General features: G+C 41.0%; 1 non-coding gene across 1 annotated transcript; it reads right to left on the bottom strand.

The window, feature by feature from the left end:
* Positions 1-274: 274 nt before the first annotated feature.
* Positions 275-347, bottom strand: TRNAG-UCC (transfer RNA glycine (anticodon UCC)). The gene has a single exon. It is a non-coding gene; the product is annotated as a tRNA-Gly (tRNA).
* Between the last annotated feature and the right edge of the window lie 20220 nt (positions 348-20567).

The following is a 20567-nucleotide window of genomic DNA, read 5'->3' as shown; positions in this document are numbered from 1 at the left end:
GATGCTTAACATAGTATTGAATACTGAGCAATCCCATATTATGTACTTAATTTAATTGAACTGAGAGTCATTTTAACTTAATTAAAAAAATTTTTTTTTAAATTATTTATTTGGCTGCACCAGGTGTTAGTTGCAGCATGTGGGATCTAATTCACTGACCAGGGATTAAACTCAGGTCCTCTGCCTTGGGAGCATGGAGTCTTAGCAACTGGACCACCAGGGAGGTCCCTAAAAAATTTTTTTTGGCTGCACCATGCAGCATGTGGGATCTTAGTTCCCTGACCAGGAATTGAACCTGGGCCCCCTGCATTGGAAGCGTAGAGTCTTAACCACTGGACCACCAGGGAAGTCCTTGAGAGTCATTTTATGTTAACTCTTTCTACATATATTTACAGTGCCTGAAGAAGTCTAGAGAAGCCAGGTCTTCTACAGACTGCTCATTGAAAATAATTTAAAGTATTGGTTAAAATCAGCTGGGAGAGTTTTATAGATAGAATAGAGAAGGAAGTTGTAAAATGAGTGTGATTGCATCCAAGGTATAATCATTTCATCAATAGGAAATAAAACTAGGCCAGAAAAATAAAAAACCTAGCCAGTACTATTTGTGATGTAGTTGCCATCACAAATAGTACTGGCCAGGTTTGTGATGGCAATTACTCAAGAGGATGTAGGACGTCCCTGGTGGCTCAGACGGTAAAGCGTCTTCCTACAATGTGGGAGACCAGGGTTCAATCCCTGGGTCAGGAAGATCTCCTGGAGAAGGAAATGGCAACCCACTCCAGTGTTCTTGCCTGGAAAATCCCATGGACGGAGGAGCCTGGTAGGCTACAGTCCATGGGGTCACAAAGAGTCAGACAGGACTGAGCGACTTGACTTTTCAAGAGGACGTAAGCAGACAGTGAATAGATGAATCCAGTTCGTTTCTGTGAGGCTAAAGGAGAAAAATTGCTGAGCAAATGATTCCCCTGGTTTTAGGTTTTGGTAGGATTTTAATGATCTTCCACCCTTACATTCATATAGCAAATGTTCATTGAGCACCAACTATAGATAAGCAGTGTGTTGGACAGTCAGTATTCAGCGATGATCTGACGAAAGTTGTTTCTTACATCCCCAAATGCTTAGTCCTTGATGGAGGTGTGGTGGACAGAAAATACAGTGTGAAAAATGGCATTCACCAGAGTGTTGAATGACTTTCTTTGACATCACTGAGCAAAACATCTGCTCAGGGAGGAAGATTCTACTGGGGTATGGTCTTTGACCTGGATCTGGAATGATTACTGGGAATGTGCACCCCACCAGTGGGGTCTGGTTTGCACCCCATATAGCAAGTTTTTATGCTTCCTGGCACTATTGCTGTAACCGACTCTTATACTTTATACATTATGGGTGATAGATTTCTCAGCAGAACAATGAAATTTCATTGTTTCAGTTTAATTTTCATTTAGCTTTTGGGTGGTGGTGTTCAGTCGCTCAGTCATGTCTGACTCTGTGACCCCATGGACTGCAGCACTCCAGGCTTCCCTGTCCTTTACTGTCTCCTGTAGTTGGCTCAAACTCATGTCCTTTGAGTTGGTCATCCCACTCATTTAGCTTAATGGTCATTTTAAAAAGATATTTTCAGGGACTTTCCTGGAAGTCCAGTGGTTAAGACTCCAGTGCTCCCAATGCAGGGGCCTTGACTTTGACCCCTGGTTGGGGAACTAAGATCCTGCATGCCATATGGTGCAGGAAAAAAAAAAAAAAGATCTTTCAGTAGGTTAGTCATTTCTCAGTTAAAATTTTTTCTTAAGCAGTCACATATGGAGCTGGTCCTCTAACTATCTTGTCCTCTTTTGTTACTTGCTATTCCCCTGCTGTCTTCTAAGGAAGTTAGATCCTTAGGTGGGAATTGTGTTGGGTGATGGGTGAAAGGCTGCATGTGGTAGAAGCTGAGGAAAGAGTTGAACTGCTCCATGTAAGATAAATGATTAGGGTAGAGACTAAGGACAGCAGACTGAAGCCCAGAGAGGGGACAGTTCAGGAGTTGTGGTAGAGAAGGAGGGTTTCTCCCAGAGGGGAGTTTTCGGGAAAGATAGGAAAATTAGCAGAGTTTTGCCCAGTGCTGTGCAGTTTGATGCTTTTGAACTGTAGTGTTGGAAAAGACTCTTGAGAGTCCCTTGGACTGCAAGGAGACCCAACCAGTCCATCCTAAAGGAGATCAGTCCTTGATATTCCCTGGAAGGACTGATGCTGAAGCTGAAGGTCCAATGGTTTGGCCACCTGATGGGAAAAACTGACTTGTTGGAAAGGACCCCGATGCTGGGAAAGATTGAAGATGGGAGGAGAAGGGGATGACAGAGGATGAGATGGTTGGATGGCATCACTGACTCAACAGACATGAGTTTGAGCAAACTCCGGGAGTTGGTGATAGACTGGGAAGCCTGGCGTGCTGCAGTCCATGGGGTCGCAAAGAGTCAAACATGACTGAGCAACTGAGCTGAACTGTGCAATGTAAATTTTCTCTATCTCTCCATATTTCTTTTTTTCTCTCTCTCAGTATTTCTTATTCAATGCATTGTTAGATTGGCTCTACCTAAGGGAGATATGTTGAAGCTGATGGGCATAGAGTAAGAGTCAAAGACTGGGTGAGGAGGGTCAGGGAGAGCAGAAGTGAACCTCCTGAGGTAGCCCTTATGAGGCAACAGATTGCTGGACTAAGGCAGTGACAGGTAAAGATGGAGTGGAGAGGAATATTCCAGAATTTGGCTTTGGTGGTAAGTTGCTGGTTTTGGAAGGGAGAGAGTAATAGAGTCAAGATGACTTTGAGGCTGGGGAGAGTGCAGCTGTAGGAGATGTCCCAAGTGACTGGGACTGACCCTGGAAGGAAAGGTCACTGTTTCTGGCTTGTAACGGGGAGGGTGGATGCCAGTGACTTTCTCCTTCTTTTTTAGTTTAATTTTTTTTTTCCTCTTTTGGCCCCAGGATTTGGCTCCATAATGTGGCCTATGGGATCTTAGTTCCCTGACCAGGAGAACCCACACAATTTGCGTTGGAAATAAAGAGTCTTAACCACTAGACCACCAGGATGTCCGATGCCTGTGCTTCTAAATGTATGACATAAACCTAAAAGAGGAAGCATCTCTCTTGCTTACTGATGATGCAAGGGTTCTCCTTGTTCCTGTTCTCATATATTCTCCGAGGTCCTGTTATAACTCAAGAGAGTAGAAAGGCATCTATGTGACAACTGGTGTTGCTCTTCTCAAGTGATACTGAGTAGGCTTTAGAGCTGACTTTGATTTAATTTAAGAAAACAAAGGGTATATTCTGAGGGTCGTAGAAAATATTATACCCTTATAAGTTAATTTTTTTTCTATTTTTTTTTGGCCATGCCACACAGCGTGCAGAATCTTAGTTCCCTGACCAGGGGTCAAATCTGTGCCCCCGTCTTGAAAGCGTGTTGTCTTAACCACTAGACTGCCAAGGAAGTCCCTACAACTTAATTTTTTTTTTTCAAATTCTTCTGTCCTTATTTGCTTTTGACAAATTAAACTATCAATACTTAACATCTTTTATAGTAATAGTGCTCTTGTTAATTTCTAAAGCTATATAACTCATGGCATATAAACATTAATGCCTGTGTGTCTTAATTTTGACTGTATTTTTCTTTAATAGTTTTTCCTTTGAGTTCTCTTTTGATGTACATCTTCTCATCCAGCATTGCTGATGACTTGTCTGGAGCTCTGAACACATTTTACTCAGTCTGAGTGCCAGCTCTTTCTCTGTGGAATAAGAAGTGTAGACTGGATTTTATCAGTGTTACAAATAATTAAAATTCATTGTGTCTAGATTTCTTTATGTGTAAGAATGAGGTGATCAATGTGAATCTACTTTGGAAAGTATAAAATGCTTGGCAAATATATAGTGCTGTTATTAATTTTTGTAGTGCCAAGATTCTGGTGAGAAAATTTCCGGAGCTGGTAGTGGATACTGCTTTCTTCCATTCTCTGATAGCAAAGGAACTTCATAATTCTTGAGCAAATATCTAGTTGTACTGTGAGGGTACCCATCTCTTGTGAATAGGAAAAGACTCTAACTTGTTCTGTTTGGCTGTTAGAACCCTTCACTGGCAGCACACAGGCTGTTAGAAGAATGATAAAACGATAGATTTGTTTTCTAGTGATGCTTTTTAAGAAAATCGTATTACATTTTGATAGTTAAATTTTTGTCTTATGGCATCCTTTGCATTTGAAAATATTTTTCAGTACTAATGATTTTTATCCATAATTTGTAGAAACTTAGGGTTTTAGGTAAGATTTCTATGGATCCTTGAAAACACACACCTATAAATGATAATTCCTTCCTTGTTAATAAAGAAATATCAGAGTTGGATTCTGCAGGTTGTAATGTAAAGGACCTCAGAGGGTCAACTCTGGAAAATACTGGTTTAATTTTTCTGCATAAAAATGAAGACTTTACAGTGTGTTCCGAGCACCAGCAGTGTGTGCTTTGGGGGTTGAAGTTCAGACACTGACAGAAACACCCTGGGGAGGACTCCACTGCTCACTTGGACACAAGTTGGACCGAAATTTCTGTGTTGCTGTGAGTTATTTACGCAGTTTCTTGGCTAGAATCAGGAGAAAAGGAATTATAAACTAGCAGCAGGTAAGGCCCAGCTTATTCCAGTGCACTGGGAAATGACTCATGGATTCCTTTCTCTGACAGCACTTTGATATTGGTGTTGAGGCATTCATTCTAAATGAGATATTTGGCAATATAGGCCGTAACAATGTAGGCAGTTATCTCCCTAGTGTATACTTTCGCATGACTAAGTCATACATAGATAATAGAAGCAAAGTAATTTTCCAGAAACAAACAAAAAAGCTCTTGTGAAATAATTCATATCACTTCTCCGAAGCTCATTCAAACCCTTCTGCCCATTCCATGCGTTTCTAGCAAGACAGATCACTCTGTATCCACACTTCATCCTAACAGTTTATACTGACAAGGAGGGTTCTAGGGCAGCTTGTAACAGGAAAAGGCCGCAGGATGTATAACTTGAGATATAGGGATGGGAAGGAGTACATGGAGACTACTGCTATGAAGGCAGTATGTAACGAAGGATCTGGACTTGGTAGACTCCCTGAGTTTGAATCCCAGCTCTGCCACTTATTGGGAAGCTTTTGGCCTCAATTGCTTTAGTTGTAAAATGGGGATTATAATATTACCAACCTGATACTGTCGCTCTGAGGATTAAATGAGACAGTATGTGTACTGTTCAGAACAGTGCTTGGCCTTTGTGACTGCCCAAGTCTCCCTTTCTATGTTGGGACTTGCGTTGTGTGTGAGTGCTGTGTCTTGTTTGGGGGATGGGGATCTTGGGGGGAGATTTTATGAGTCAGGTTTATATGACCTTCTGGTGTTTTCATCAATCTTAATGTGTATTTATTTATTTAGTTTTCGTTGTGCTGAGTCTTTGTTGCTGTGCCGGCTTTCTCTAGTCTCGGTGAGCTGGGACTACTCTTCATTGCAGATCACGGGCTCTAGGGTGTGCCGGCTTCTGTAGTTGCAGCACATGGGCTCAGTAATAGCAGCTCCCAGGCTCTGGAGCACAGGCTCAGTAGTTGTGGCACATGGGTTCAGTTGCCCCCCGACATGTGGGATCTTTTCAGATCAAGGATTGAATTGGCAGGTGGGTTCTTTACCACTGAGCCACCAAGGAAGCACCTTCAGGTGTTTTTGATTGAGGTAGATTAGTTCAGGTCAGGAGAAGATCGTCAGGAGTGCTTGCATTTGCTTTGGAATCAGATTTAAACTTTTATCTTGGCTTCATGCAAACACAGAGACGTGCAGAAGGCAAATGAGATTCTCTATAGCTATAGGTCTTGTTTTCCTGGTATCCTCTGACTGCTGGGATGGGCATGAGGCCTGGGCTCTGCCAGTCAGACTCCCCATCCTGGGAATGAGCCTGTCCTCCATGGATGGTGGTGGCTGAGGCATTTGGAGCTAGCATTCCAAAGTGGAACATCATAGTGTCTATTATGGGTCTCAGACCTTCCTGGCACCAGCCCTTCCAGAGCTTGCTTGTTTAACCCTCTCTCAATTCTTTGAGCCAACCTCCAGTGCAGGCCCTTATTGCTTGCAATCAAAATACCTTAATTGGCACCAATACCAAGCAGGTAGATTAATGTTTTTATTGTCAGTAGGTAAGGGAACACACATGAAGCCAAGAGTTCTAGAAGTCATAGAAAAGTCCTCTTTAGACAGTGTGACTTGGAAAAGAATATAGTTTGTTTCCTGAGGTGCAAAAAAAGGTGACTTTTGTCTTACTTGAATGGAAAAAAGAAAAGACTTCAGATTGGTCAATGTGGGTCTGTTCTAAGTACAAAGTGTTGCATGCAGCCATCTTTAAAGATAGCAGGGTTTTTTTTTTATGTCAGAAATGGAAATTACCATAAGCAAAAGGGCTAAGAGAAAAATTAAAGACTTTCAAAGGAGTGATACTTTTTGAATACAATCACTCAGCATCATTATCATCAAGGAGTTAAAAATGGATTAAAATAAGTATATTTTATTGCATCATCTTATCACCCTGAAAATGTTAAGTTTCTTGAGGGCAATGGCATAGCTTACATTTCTTCTGTAGTTAAAACTTACATGGTGATAAGATGCTCTAATATGACATGGATACTTAGTTAAGGATTCCCAGAGATGCAGACATAGAGAACAGACTTGTAGATACAGCAAGGGAAGGAGAGAGTGGGACGACTTGAGAGAGTAGCATTGACACATACATGTTACCGTATGTGAAATAGATAGCTAGTGGGAAGTTGCTATATAACACTGTGAGCTCAACCCAGTGCTCCATGAACCTAGAGAGGCAGAGTGGGGAGGGCTGGGAGTAGGTATATGTGTACTTATGGTTTACAAGAGGGAGGGACAGAGGGGACATATGTATACTTGTGGCTGATACACATTGTTGTATGGCAAAAACCAACACAACATTATAAAGCAGTTATCCTCCAATTAAAAATAAATTTAAAAAAATTCTGTTTTGTCAGACCCGTGATCTGAGGGGAGACCTCTAAGACTTTTCTCCCTTAACTGGGATTTGCATGTTTCTCTCTATGCTTATTCATTTTTTAAGGTCTCAAATGGTGCCTCTTCTGTAAAGTTTTCCTTGAATCTTCTAGAAGATTCTTCTTTTCCTGTTTTTTTCATTCCAGCCTGTACTGTGGTTGTGGAGGTGGCGTTCAGTTCATTTTGAGGCCTGACCCCCTCGTAGGAGCTTTGTGAAGGCTCATATTGAAAAGGGGATCCTGAGGCCACTGCAGGCTCCGTGGGTAAGAACTGGCAATTGGAGTCATGTTGGGCGTGGCAAGGGAGTCTCATGCATTCGCCGTTGCTGTCAGCTGTGGTTTATTGACTCCCTTCCTAGATTATAAATTCTTTGTGGTCCCTATGTTAGTCAGCATTTGATTGCCTCCAGAACTTAGTACAACACCAAGCACCGCAGATGTTCTCAATAAACATGTGCTAAAATGGAATGAGGGCAATGAAGGAGGTCATGGTGGAGTTTGAGCTGTGCTTAGAAATAGGAAGTGACATGAAGGAAAATTATGGGACCATCAAGAGGAGGCCTCAAGAGAAGGAGAAGGCCCTTCTCAGGATAGAGTGGGAAACAAGAATTGCTCACAGGGAAAGAGTAGAGTCTGGAGGCATAGGCTTAGTCAAAATTGTTGAGACTATAATCTGATGAAGGAAATTGAATGTAGTTTAAAGGGACAAAAAGGACAAGAGAGAATACTTTCTGGGAAATATGAACTTTTGGAATGATTTCCTTCTCTAGAATTTTCTTCTTCTTTTTTTTTTTTTACTCATATACATGTAATCTTTTTCAAATTCGTTTCCCATTAAGCTATTACATAATATTGAGCAGAGTTCCCTGAACTATACAGCAGTCCTTGTTTGTTCATTTAAAATATAACAGTGTATACATGTCAACACCAAACTCCCTAATTATCCCTTCTCCCCATTCATACCCTCTGGTGGTAACCATAAATTCATTCTCTAATCTGTGAGTCTGTTTCTGTTTTGTAAAGAAGTTCATTTGTATCATTTGTTTCAAGATTCTGCATATAAGGGATATCATACGATATTTCTCTTTCTCTGACTTTCTTTACTCAATATGACAATCTTTAGGTCCATTCATGTTGCTGCAAATGGCATTATTTCATTCTTATTAATGACTGAGTAATGGCCTATTGTATATGCATGCCACATCTTTATCTATTCTTCTGTAAACGGACATTTAGGTTGCTTCCATGTCTTGGCTATCGCAAGTGATGCTGCAATGGACATTGGGGTGCATGTATCTTTTTGGACCATGTTTTCCTCTGCCCAAGAATGGGATGGCAGGGAAAAGAGGATAATTAGGCAGCTTGTGTAATTTTAAACAGCAATATAGTGACGTCTTGGGAAATTTTTGTAAACTGGAAGTCCAAAACAACAATAAAAGCAGGAAATAGACTTGATAAAGAAGCTAATAGAGGAGAAAACTAGAAAAAAAGATACTCCATTAATTCCAAAGAAATCAAGAAAGGACAGAAAGATAAAACGGGTGGGAAAATAGAAAACAAATTATAAGGTGGTAGCCTTATGTCTAAACACATCAGTAATTACATTAAGTTTAGTTAAGTAAATATTCCTATTTAAAGATAAAAATTGTTTGGATATTTTATATTAAATTGATAATACACCTGCTTATAAGAGCTATGTCTTAAATATAGGGATTCAGAAAAATTGAAAGAAAGAAGCACTAATCCAAACAAAGTTGTACTAGAAAGTTGTCAAAGAAAGTTTTGAGGGAAGGAGTCCTAAAGTTTAGCATTTTAATAAAATCTGTTGTTTATTAGTCATATCAATATTAATTTCTTGGATTTGATGTTTACTGTGTTTATAGAAAATGTTAACATTTGGGGAAGATGGGTAAAAGGTATATGGAGACACTTCTCACAATTTTTACAACTTTTTTGTAGGCCTGAATTTATTTCAAAATAGCAAAGTTAAAGTTTAGCATTTTATAATAGAAATGGGTCAGTCCATCAGAGGATATAACAATTCCACATTTATATGCACCTAGATCCAATCCATTCTGAAGGAGATCAGCCCTGGGATTTCTTTGGAGGGAATGATGCTAAAGCTGAAACTCCAGTACTCTGGCCACCTCATGTGAAGAGTTGACTCATTGGAAAAGACTCTGATGCTGGGAGGGATTGGGGGCAGGAGGAGAAGGGGATGACCCAGGATGAGATGGCTGGATGGCATCACCGACTCAATGGACGTGAGTCTGAGTGAACTCCGGGAGTTGGTGATGGGCAGGGAGGCCTGGAGTGCTGCGATTCATGGGGTCGCAAAGAGTCGGACACAGCTGAGCGACTGAACTGAACTGAACTGAACACACACATACACAGAGGGAGAGCAAAAATTAAACAAAAAGGAGAAAGACAATGAGAAAATTCTCAGTAACTGATAGAAGACAAAAAAAAAAATCAGGAAGGGTTTAGATGATTTAAACAGTATTAAATCTTTTCTATGTACAGAAAAGAAAGAAAGATCTGTCATTTCTAATGTCCATACCCGAAGTTTATTTCAGGCCAATTTCTTTGAGAAGCCATGTGATATCTGATAATGTATAGAAATGCTATTATAAGAATAGATAAAGAGTTTTATTTATTCAGCCTCATTCATTTCTAAATCCTGTGCCATGCATCTTTCTTATTCCCTTTGTATGTTGGAAGCACATTACTGTTCCACACAGCAAATTATAGTATGAGTCCTACTGCGGTCTGGGTTAAGTATCCCTTTGGAAATTTCACTAACTTACAGGGACTTGATGCCTGAGGGTACCTATTTTGGGTTGAGCATGGGATAAACCTGCAAACATCTTGTGTGTTTATTTTATTTTTTTTACTCTGAGAGACTATGTAAATTACTTTTTTTTTCCTTCTGCCTGCACTGAGTTAGTAATTTCCTGATTTTAATGATTTGTTGACTTTGACCGTTCCTTATTGTAGCTAGATTGCCGTGCCCTGCCTCATACCAGAAATATTTGTCATTTCTCGTACTATATTACTACTTAGTTTATCATCTCCAGTTAGAAGCGACTTATGAGAGAAGTAGGAAAAACCTTCATGGAAAAAGAGAAGGAAAAAAACAGTACAAAGAAGCCATAGACTGGGAGGCATTTAGGCTATGAATATAATCTTAATGCTGATGATTGCTGTGGGAGCAACTGTAAACTCACTGACGCACTGAATTTCTGGGATTAGGTGTGGTGGGGGTAAATTACAAATTACGAAAAAATAATGTTCCTTATCTAAGTGTAACTCTATTCAGAAAATGTAATTATGGTTAATTTCTTTCCCAATTCAGGATGTCCAAATACTCTATCCTTTGAGGAAATGACACCCACCTTTCTCCATTTTCTTTTTGTAAATTATGTATGTCATTGCTCTTTGTTATCAGTTTGGACTCATTGTTGCGAGTAACAGAAAGCCAGTTTAACTGGCTTTAAAATACAGTTTCAAGTAGCTATAAAAAGCACAAAGGCTTTAGCATGGTGGAATTCAAGATTCAGCCCTGCCAGGTGTAGTGTTTTCTCTTTACTCATCGTCTCTGCCTTCTTCTGAGTCTTGGTTTTAGCTTCATTCTCAGTCCTGGGTTCTTTCTTCATGGAGGCAGAATGGCTACGGATGCTCTGGCCTCTACATCCTCATCAGTAGGGATCCAGGGGAGTGTGTAGGCCCCGCACTACAGAAAGTTTCACAAAAGCTTTCTTCCGTCTTGTTGGCTGGGTGATATATGCCTGTCCCTAAACTAAATCACTGTGGCTGAGAAGCATGATGTGCTGATTGGCTTGGACCCGGAGCTTTGCTCAAATGTCATGGACAGATTATAGGGAACGAGTAGAACCCCCCCCCAAATAAAATTAATGCTGTTACCCAAAGTCCAGAGACAGTTGCTCGAGAAGAAACAAAGCATGTGGAGAAAATAATACTTGAAGTGTTGATATTGTAACACAATATGATAGGGACTTGGGTAACACTTTGTATTGAATTTTCTCAGCCAGAGAAGTCCTAAAGTGGGGGTGGGGTTGGGGGAGAGTAGATGGGATATAAATAATAAATGAGAAGAAAAGATCCTGGGATGGTGGGCAGATCCAGTTACCTAAGTAGGAATGTGAGTGATGGGCTCATGATCTGCTGGCCCCTCTTCTCTCAGAGGAACTGACCCTTGGAAATGCCCCTCGTTGGGATCAGGGATGTTGTGAGTGGTGCACAACTGAGGTTGCGTTTTCATACATCAAGGGACTAAATATTTTCCTCTGGCCCTTAGAATGAGCTAATTTGTTTGGAGTGTTTCTAGAGAGACACAGCATTTCCTCTGAGGCCCTTAGAGGGGCCAAGTGGGATAACTTAAAATTAGGGAGCTGCAGAACCAAAATTAATAGACCAGAGTTCTAGTTTGATACCCCTGGTGTTTATAATAATTCAAATTGTTTGCCAAATTTAAAAATCAAAGTTCACATAAAAACGTGGATTTCTGAAGGAAAAAAAAAGAATTTCTGGCTTCCCTTGGGCTTCCCTTGTGGCTCAGCTGGTGAAAGAATCCTTGCACAATGCGGGAGACCTGGGTTCAGTCCCTGGGTTGGGAAGATCCCCTGGAGAAGGAAAAGACTACCCACTCCAGTACTCTCGCCTGGAAAATCCCATGGACGAAGGAGCCTGGTAGGCTGCAGTCCATGGGGTCGCTAAGAGTCGGACACGACTGGGCGACTTCACTTTCACTTTAAATACCAGAAGATCAGGCAACTTTGGGCCTGATTCTGCTAGACGACAGTTTACTGAACCTCTGCCTTGGCTTCCCCTTTTAGAGCCCCGGTTGGCATCATGGACACATCAGGAAAAGAGGTGGAGAATGGGGAGTCAGATACAGGGACCTTCTATATAGGATATAAGGACTTCCTCCCTCATCTTGGACTTCAATAATGGAGAAGAATTTCCATGGCTTGCAGAACAGAGATATTGCTGAGCTTGGGATCATAGGGCTTCATTGGCCAGTAGACTCTGAGAAGTACCAATTGCCACTTCATAGATCATAATAACCTCAGTTTTCAAGATAGTTATATTCATTTGAATTTAGAGCTTGAAGCTTCAGGAAGCCTGGGGACTAAGGCTTCCCGTTGTTTCACACCTCCAGTGGTTCTAATTACAATCTCCTATACATATTCTTGACTTAAACTTTGATCAATAAACTCTACTTTGTATCTTTTCAGTTCAGTTCAGTCACTCAGTCGTGTCCGACTCTTTGAGACCCCATGAACTGCAGCATGCCAGGCCTCCCTGTCCATCACCAACTCCCGGAGTTTATCCAAAACTCATGTCCATTGAGTCAATGATGCCATCCAACCTTCTCACCCTCTGTCATTCCCTTCTCCTCCTGCCCTCAATCTTTCCCAGCATCAGGGTCTTTACAAATGAGTCAGCTCTTCACAACAGGTGGCCAAAGTATTGGCATTTCAGCTTCAACATAAATCCTTCCAATGAACACCCAGGACTGATTTCCTTTAGATGGACTGGTTGGATCTCCTTGCAGTTCAAGGGACTCTCAAGAGTCTTCTCCAACACTACAGTTCAAAAGCATCAATTCTTTGGTGCTCAGCCTTCTTTATAGTCCAACTCTCACATCCATACATGACTACTGGAAAAACCATAGCCTTGACTAGACGGACATTTCTTGACAAAGTAATGTCTCTGCTTTTTAATATGCTGTCTATGTTGATCATAACTTTCCTTCTTTTAGCTATCCATTTAATCTAGTTTCCTATTTCTCAGCTTTAAAAAAATCACTAACTTTGGCTCACAGAAGTGAAGTCACTCAGTCGTGTCTGACTCTTTGTGACCCTGTGGACTGTAGCCTACCAGGCTCCTCTGTCCATGAGATTCTCCAGGCAAGAATACTGGAGTGGGTTGCCATTTCCTTCTCCAGGGGATCTTCCCGACCCAGGGATCGAACCTGGGTCTCCTGCATTGGAGTCAGACGCTTTAACCTCTGGGCCACCAGGGAAGCCCTGGCTCACAGAGGGGCAGAGCTTTCCCTGCCCTTTGGACAGGCTGCAGTGGAGGAGCTGAGTCTACACCGTGGAGGCATGGCGGATCCTTTAAAACACCTGTCCGGGTGGGCCTGAGGGCACAGGGCAGGAGATGAGCTGTACATATTGTCCTCTCTGCCTAGGCTAGTGCTTTCCCACTTCTGCACTTGCACCCACTCCAAGTATTAGGGTTTCAGAACTGAGCCCGCACTTATTTGGTTTTAGTCAGGAATAATGAGGAGAACTCTGATAAGGGCATTGTGAGAAAAGACCAAATTATTATTATTTTTTTACACACTCATTTAATCATTCAGTGAGCAACACAAAATCTTCATAACTACTCATTCAGTTGCAGAAGTCAAATGACTTTTGAACCTCTGTGCTTGAGTGACTGACTCCCATACACAAAGTATTGAAGGTTAGAATTGTGGTGCCAGCAGTTTCTGGTGTCTGTCCTTGGGATAGTTATTTTTTCCAAGTCCTTCTGTATAATCTGCTTTTTTGGGGTCTGAGTCAACGTTTGGACTCCAAATACTTGTTGACTCACCACATGCTTTTACATAGGTATTTTGATTTGGGTCAGGCCCACCTCTGATTTGCACTTTGTTTTAATAAAGAAAGAGAGTTTTGCTGCAACATGAGTCCTTCACCTGCTAAATGCTTCTCTGAGAACTCCTGTTTCTGTCTTCTTCAAAAGTTTTAGGTCTTTTTCTCTCATTCTTGTTTTCTCTCCAATGCGTATGTTTGCATGTGCTGTGTACATACACATGCATGTGTACGTACACAGACACACACACACACAGACACACACAGACACACACAGACACACACACACAGACACACACACACACACCCTTTTAGCCTTCTTGTATTCTACTCCATATGCTATGATTGCCTTGGCTACAATTCATCCAGAAAGTTCCAACCCAGGATTATATATGATATATACTGAATGACCCTACAGTAAGTGATATTTAGTATAGAAGAGGAGCCTTTAAATCCAGATTAAAACAGAAAGTGAATTAGGAATTGATTCTAATTTGTTTATCAGAGAGACGTAATCATAAGATTACATTGTCATTTACCCCAAAATCAGTTTTAATTAAGCTTCTCAGGTGTTTATAGTTGAACCTGGTCAGTATTATATTGAATGTTGTTTTAGAAGAGACTGATTCTTATTCATCTTTAAACCTCATTAGTCCGGTCAAATAATCCTTATTCATTGAGTACTTGAATCAATGTAAGCTCCCCAACTAGAGGCTTCATAATGGGGCTTTGAAGTAAATGGATGTAGAAAGATCCTGGTGGAAATTCTAGCAACCACTCAACGCTCAGAAGCCAGCCCCAATTCCATGCTTAGGTGTACAGACACACAGAACTACGGTGAATGTAACTGAGGCTGGTCACGGAGGTGATCCATGCATGAGTGGGGACTAGATGTATACAGATTCTCTCTGTTCTTCACTACTTTGCTGATGGAGCTGGTGATGAACAGGAAAGCCTGGTGTACTGCAGTCCATGGAGTAGCCAAGAGTAGGACATGACTGAGTGACTGAATTAAACTAGAAAAAAGTTGGCCAAAATTACTTTGCAAGATTTAAGGGAAAGGTTGACTAAAGATTATTTTGAAAGATTTTGAACCCATGTGGGTTCAAAATTTCAGTGCCATCTTTGTGCCTCTAATACACAGTGCCATAAGTCATTGTTGAATAAATAATAAGGAGGTGAGAGAATGAGGACTGGTTACTGAGATGCAGAAACCCCCAATTAGTCTTTTCACCCATCTGTTGGTGACGCATTTCCCATGGACCGTTGTTTGGTTTGGCCCTTTTTTGACCTAGTACCATCCCTACTCTTGGGGCTTCTCTGGTGGCTCAGATGGTAAAGAATCTGCCTGCTAATGCAGGAGACCTAGGTTCGATCCCTGGGTTGGGAGGATCCTCTGGAGAAGGGCATGGCACCCCACTCCAATATTCCTGCCTGGAGAATTCCATGGACAGAGGAGCCTGGTAGGCTTCAGTCCATGGGATCACAAAGAGTTGGACATGACTAAGCAACTGACACTTTCACTTTTTCATCCCTGCTCTATGAAGGGAAATATCGCTATTAATAAATTTTACTAATCTTTTCCCATATATATAATATGATAAGACCATGGGGAACACAAAAAGAAGAAAACATTTATCTTGTGCCTGCAAAGAGACAGCAATGATGTTAGGAAGATAAGAATAAAATAACAAAATGTGACTATTACAAGACAACACATATTCAAGAATACAATAATGAATGTATTATTGTATCCATTGCCATCACAATAATGTATGTATGTATCTTATGTAGACAATACAGAAGAGGCAAGGAAAAGACAGAGGTGCTCATATCTAAGGCAGGTGGGAAGGAGTTAAGGACATGTTGGGAGTGGTGAGTGGACTGTTGGTTGAGAGTTAGGGGCAGAAAGCATGTTAACTTGGTAGTGTGGGGAGTAATGAGATGGTTAAGACTTGGAAAAACTAAAGTGGGGAAGAGCCCCAACATTAAGATAGCAATGACAATATTGTTATTTTTTGTCTTGTTTGTTTTTGCAGGAGATTGGCAGGCCTCCCTTTGAGAGGTCACAAATGAGTCAACTTGGAGCCAAACCCCTTCATCCCAGGTGTTAATCCTGGCTTAACTCCTCATAATGGTGTCTAATTATGTTTTCTAGGATGGTGCAGGCACTTAGGAAGTTATTTTGCTTATTTGAGAAAAAGTTAATTGATAGTAACCATAATAATACATAAGTCACTCAGTCGTGTCCGACTCTTTGCAACCCTGTGGACTGTAGCCCGCCAGGCTCCTCTGTCTGTGGGATTCTCGAGGCAACAATATTGGAGTGGGTTGCCATTTCCTTCTCCAGGGGATCTTCCCAACCCAGGGATCGAACCCGGGTCTCCTGCATTGCAGGCAGACGCTTTATCCTCTGAGCCACCAGGGAAGCCCTATAGTAACCATAACTACTATTTAAAAAAATAGTTTGGGGGTTAAAAAATTCTAGCTGTTAGCAATCAAATTAATCACTTTTTAGGAATGTTTACCTAACATATCTGCTCCTATAGACTGAATGAGGAAGTTGAGCTCAGTTCTGTCAGACCAGAAGGATGCTCAGGGAAAATTTGAATTAGTGTATCCATTAAAAATTCTTTCTGTCCAAAGGGCTATCCAGGTTGGTATGTAGAGTAGGAGACTAATATTTAACAAACTCAGTGGTATCCCAATTCACACTTCTATTAGTGAGTAGGTGGACTTTCCTGTTAACTAAAGAAAGCCTGATTTGAAAAACTGAACAAGTTGATACGGAACATGAATGTTTGCTTTTTACAAAATGAATGATGCAGTGAAATGCGATCTAAAAAGGCAACTGCTGGAAATATTACAGACAGATGAAAATATTTTTCCAGATTTCCTTTACACTAGAAAGAAAACTCTTCAATTAATTTCTATTTCTTTGCCATTTACTTTTTCACATAGGGATATATTCCAGTGACCCTGTGATCTTTCAACTGTAATGGAGAATTGAATATAGAATGTAACAGGCAAAGAGGAGGGCTGTGGTGGGAGCTAGGATCACAGTTAGTGAAGAAGGGAAGGAGGGGACACCAGTAGAAGGTACTGAAATGCCCTGGAACCTCTGATCCTAGTCACTTCTCTAGAGAGACATCATCAAGGCTTTTACCATAAAAAAGGTAGGAAAGAAATATCACATTTCTTTATATTCTATTTTTTGACCACGTGACTTAGGGGTCCTTAGTTCCTGGACCAGGGATTGAACTGACACCATCGGCAGCAAAGAGTATGGAGTCCTGACTGCTGGACAGCCAAGGAATTCCCTCTTCATGTTCTTGAAAGCAACTTTATTTTGACTGTGATGCCTCATCCTGCCTGAGTCCTGTCAAGTCTTAGGCACCTGGAATCTGTCCACCAGCCTCTGTTGTCTTGGGATCTTAGAGTCGGCAAACGCTGGGAGGAAGTGCTCCCATCCTTGGTCCTTCATCCTCTGAGGGGGTCTGGGAAACATCCACTGGCTCAGCCCGTGAGCCCCTCCAGCAGAGGTGCTGTGGCACTTCGTCCCTTCTCTCTGCCTTCCCTGGGGCTCTGTGCTCACATCCACGGCTTCCTGTCCATTTCCACCAGGATAATCTTTCCTCCTCTCCATCTTCCTCAGAGGTGGTCTTCTCCTGCTGCCCCATTCCCAGCACAACCAGCCTAAGTGAGCCCCGAGAAGGCTTGTGCTTCTGTCCAAAGACTGAAGGGACCACAGGTTCCAATCTGCTTTTGTCTTCTGGGCCGCCAGAACTCCTAAGACAAGGTTTAGTTATTGCTTTTGGAATGGGGTGGGAGAATAAACACAAGTTTATATTTCAATAAGGTATTCTGCCCCGATATTATTAACTATTTTTATTGCTTATGATTAAAGTATTAAAGAGATCCCCCCCCCCCAAAAACCTTGAGGGGCTTTGGGAAGTGTTCTCCTTTTCAAAACATATTCTTTTGTTATCTTTATTATTTTTATTGAGTTTAAAAACTAAAGTAATGAGTTATTTAAAACAGATATTAAAAGTTAACCATAATTGTTTCAAATTTATCATTAAAAAAAATATATCAGCTCTAGCCCGCAGATGTGTCCCTTACCTCCTTCTCCACATGCATGCGTGTGCCAAGTCGCTTCAGTCATGTCCGACTCTTTTTGACCCTATGGATTGTAGCCCGCCAGGCTCCCCTGTCTTTGGGATTCTCCACGCAAGAATACTGGAGTGGGTTGCTATGCTCTCCTCTGGGGAATCTTCCCAACCCAGGGATCGAATCCACGTCTCTTAAGTCTCCTGCATTGGCAGGTGGGTTCTTTGCCACTAGCACCACCTGGGAAGCTCCTTCTCCATAGACAAACTCTATTGTTAATTTGTAGTGTCTTTCCCATGTGTTTTTAAGTTTTACTACAAATGTATGGTAGGGTAAATGATACGTAAAGTATTCTGTGTTTTATAATTTACAATAATTGGTATACTGTATGTATCCTTTAGCACTTTGCTTTTTCCATTTACTATTTTTTTTTAAGAAGCAGGTGGATGTCGTTCGTTTATTCTACTGTTGTATAAGTATTCTGCTGATTAAACAATCATGTATTTTCCCATTAGTCATCTAAAGAAAACAGGCAGTTGCCCTTAAAATATAAATACAGTTGGAATAATTTAACACCTTGAGGGTTTGTTAGTCACTCATACAAAAGTGTCAGTTGGTCCTCAACCCTTTCTTCAAAACTGTGTGTGTGTGGGAACTACCTGTGATGCTTGCAGTGAGAGAATAGGGATAGGGATATTAATTGAACTGTATGTAGAATCTGAGAGCTTAGGTTAAGAAACTGATTTGTTTTTTAATCTTTTATTTTGTCTGCCTTCCTTGGGCAGGTTATCTAATCTCAATAGTCTTCTAATTTACATTTTAAGGGAGGATGTTTGTTCCATCAGTAGAAGAATAGGTAAATGGTGAGCTTATTGTGTGAGGAGAATAGCATAGTTCCAGCCTCATTGAAAGTTCTAAGTATTTGCCTTCAGTGTTTACAATACTAGAGAAGGGGGAGTGAGGGGAGAAGGGAATTTTGGAAGATGGACTAGGGGGAAGGCGGCATGCCCTGAGTCAGTGGCTCCCTCAAGAATTCAGAATCTCAGGTGACCCAGACCTAGGCCCGCAGTGAGAGGAGGGAAAGCAGAAGAGCTGGGAAGCCAGAAAGTACCACTGAAGACAGCTTTGGTCCCTCACAGTTTCGGCCTTTGGGATTGGTAGAAAGGCATCAAAGTCTTGGTGCTCTCAGAGTTGTTTCTGATGCCTTTTTTTCTGAAACCGTCCAAGGAACTTTAGAACCTGCCAACCATAAAGAGCTACTTAGGCTAATTTTGGTAAAGCTTTTAGAGGTTCAAGGAAGCTAGAAATTTGAGGGAGGAGAAAAGATCAGATCCAATTTCATCTAAATTAAGAAGTCCATTTTTAGAATATACTTTTAACTTTCCAAATTTATGTTTGGTTGTGTCAGGGTACACTTAAGAATTAAGACAGGAAAGAAAGGTTTTACTTGGTGAAAGAAGGTGTTATTTAAAATTATATGGGCTTTAAAAAGAAAAAACAGGGGGAAAAAAGAGTTGAAATTATTGAAGATGTATAGGACACATGTCAAAAGCCATGGGAAGATATACCTGTCTAGAAAATCCAGCATAACCTTCCCTGTTGTTGGGTCTCTGACAGTGATCCTGGCTGTCTCTGGGCTCTTTTGTATAGGACTGACTTTGGAAAGCTGTGCTGTTCTGAGCTGTCTCAGGCATCCAGGTGGGTGAGCATCAGTGCCAGGTGTTTGGGTACCAGTTAGTGATGTGGCTTCATTTCTAAAACTGCAGAGTGAACTCTAGTGACTCTGTGTTTTAATGTTTCAGGATTGACAAGTTATATGCTTGATAAGTATGAGTTGACCTAGTTAGAAGTTGTTTCCCAAAACTTTACAAAGAATTTTACAGAGGCTGATTTCTTTTAAAATGCAAATTCTTATTTCACAGGTGTATATGCTTCATATATTACATAAATTATTGTATGATTATTGGACAGTTACATATTTATACATTTTATGGTTTGATATCAGATTATATTGGGGTGACTTCAGAACGTACTGGCCTAGAGGAAGGAATAAGTCACAGCAGGGTTCTGCTACAGCTAGGTTAGGAGCCTCTGAGAGTTCTTCACTTTGGGACACTGAGAAAGTTATTCAATCCTCTGAACCATCCCTTTGTCAGTTATAAAATGAGGACAGTGCCTGCCTTATGGAGTCATGAGGAAAGAGAATGGACACAAAGCATTTAAGAGTGCATTAATCATCTAACTATGGGACTAGTGAGAAAAATAAACATTGGGCTACTAGCTATAGGGTCATTGGGGTTTTATTCTAAAATGTTACATACTACTTTGAAAATTTAATTCTCTTCTGTAAAGTTTTAGGGGCTTTCCTGGTAGCTCAGACAGTAAAGAATTTGCTGGCAGTGTGGGAGACCTAGGTTAGATCCTTGGGTTGGGAAATTTCCCTGAGAAGGAAATGGCAACTCACTCCAGTATTCTTGCCTGGAGAATTCCATGGACAGAGGAGCCTGGTGGGCTACAGTCCATGGGGTCACCAAGTTTTAAAAAGTCTGTGCTATCTTATTGTAGCAGAAACGTTTTCCCATGGAAAAACATCATAGTAAGCAATTTATTTGGGATCATGTAGCTAAAACAGTTTTTTATACATCAAATTCAACAGCTGTATTTTCTCAGCCAACGGTGTGTTACTCCTGATAAGTTTATTGTGCAACATAAAAATGCTTGTTAAGGTACACTATGTAGTGTACTTAGTTTTTTGCATTGTACTTGATTATCATAATTTTGC

This window comes from Budorcas taxicolor, chromosome 1 (genome assembly GCF_023091745.1).
Source record: "Budorcas taxicolor isolate Tak-1 chromosome 1, Takin1.1, whole genome shotgun sequence".
Lineage (NCBI taxonomy): Eukaryota > Metazoa > Chordata > Mammalia > Artiodactyla > Bovidae > Budorcas > Budorcas taxicolor.
This window is presented reverse-complemented; position numbering and strand designations above follow the sequence as displayed.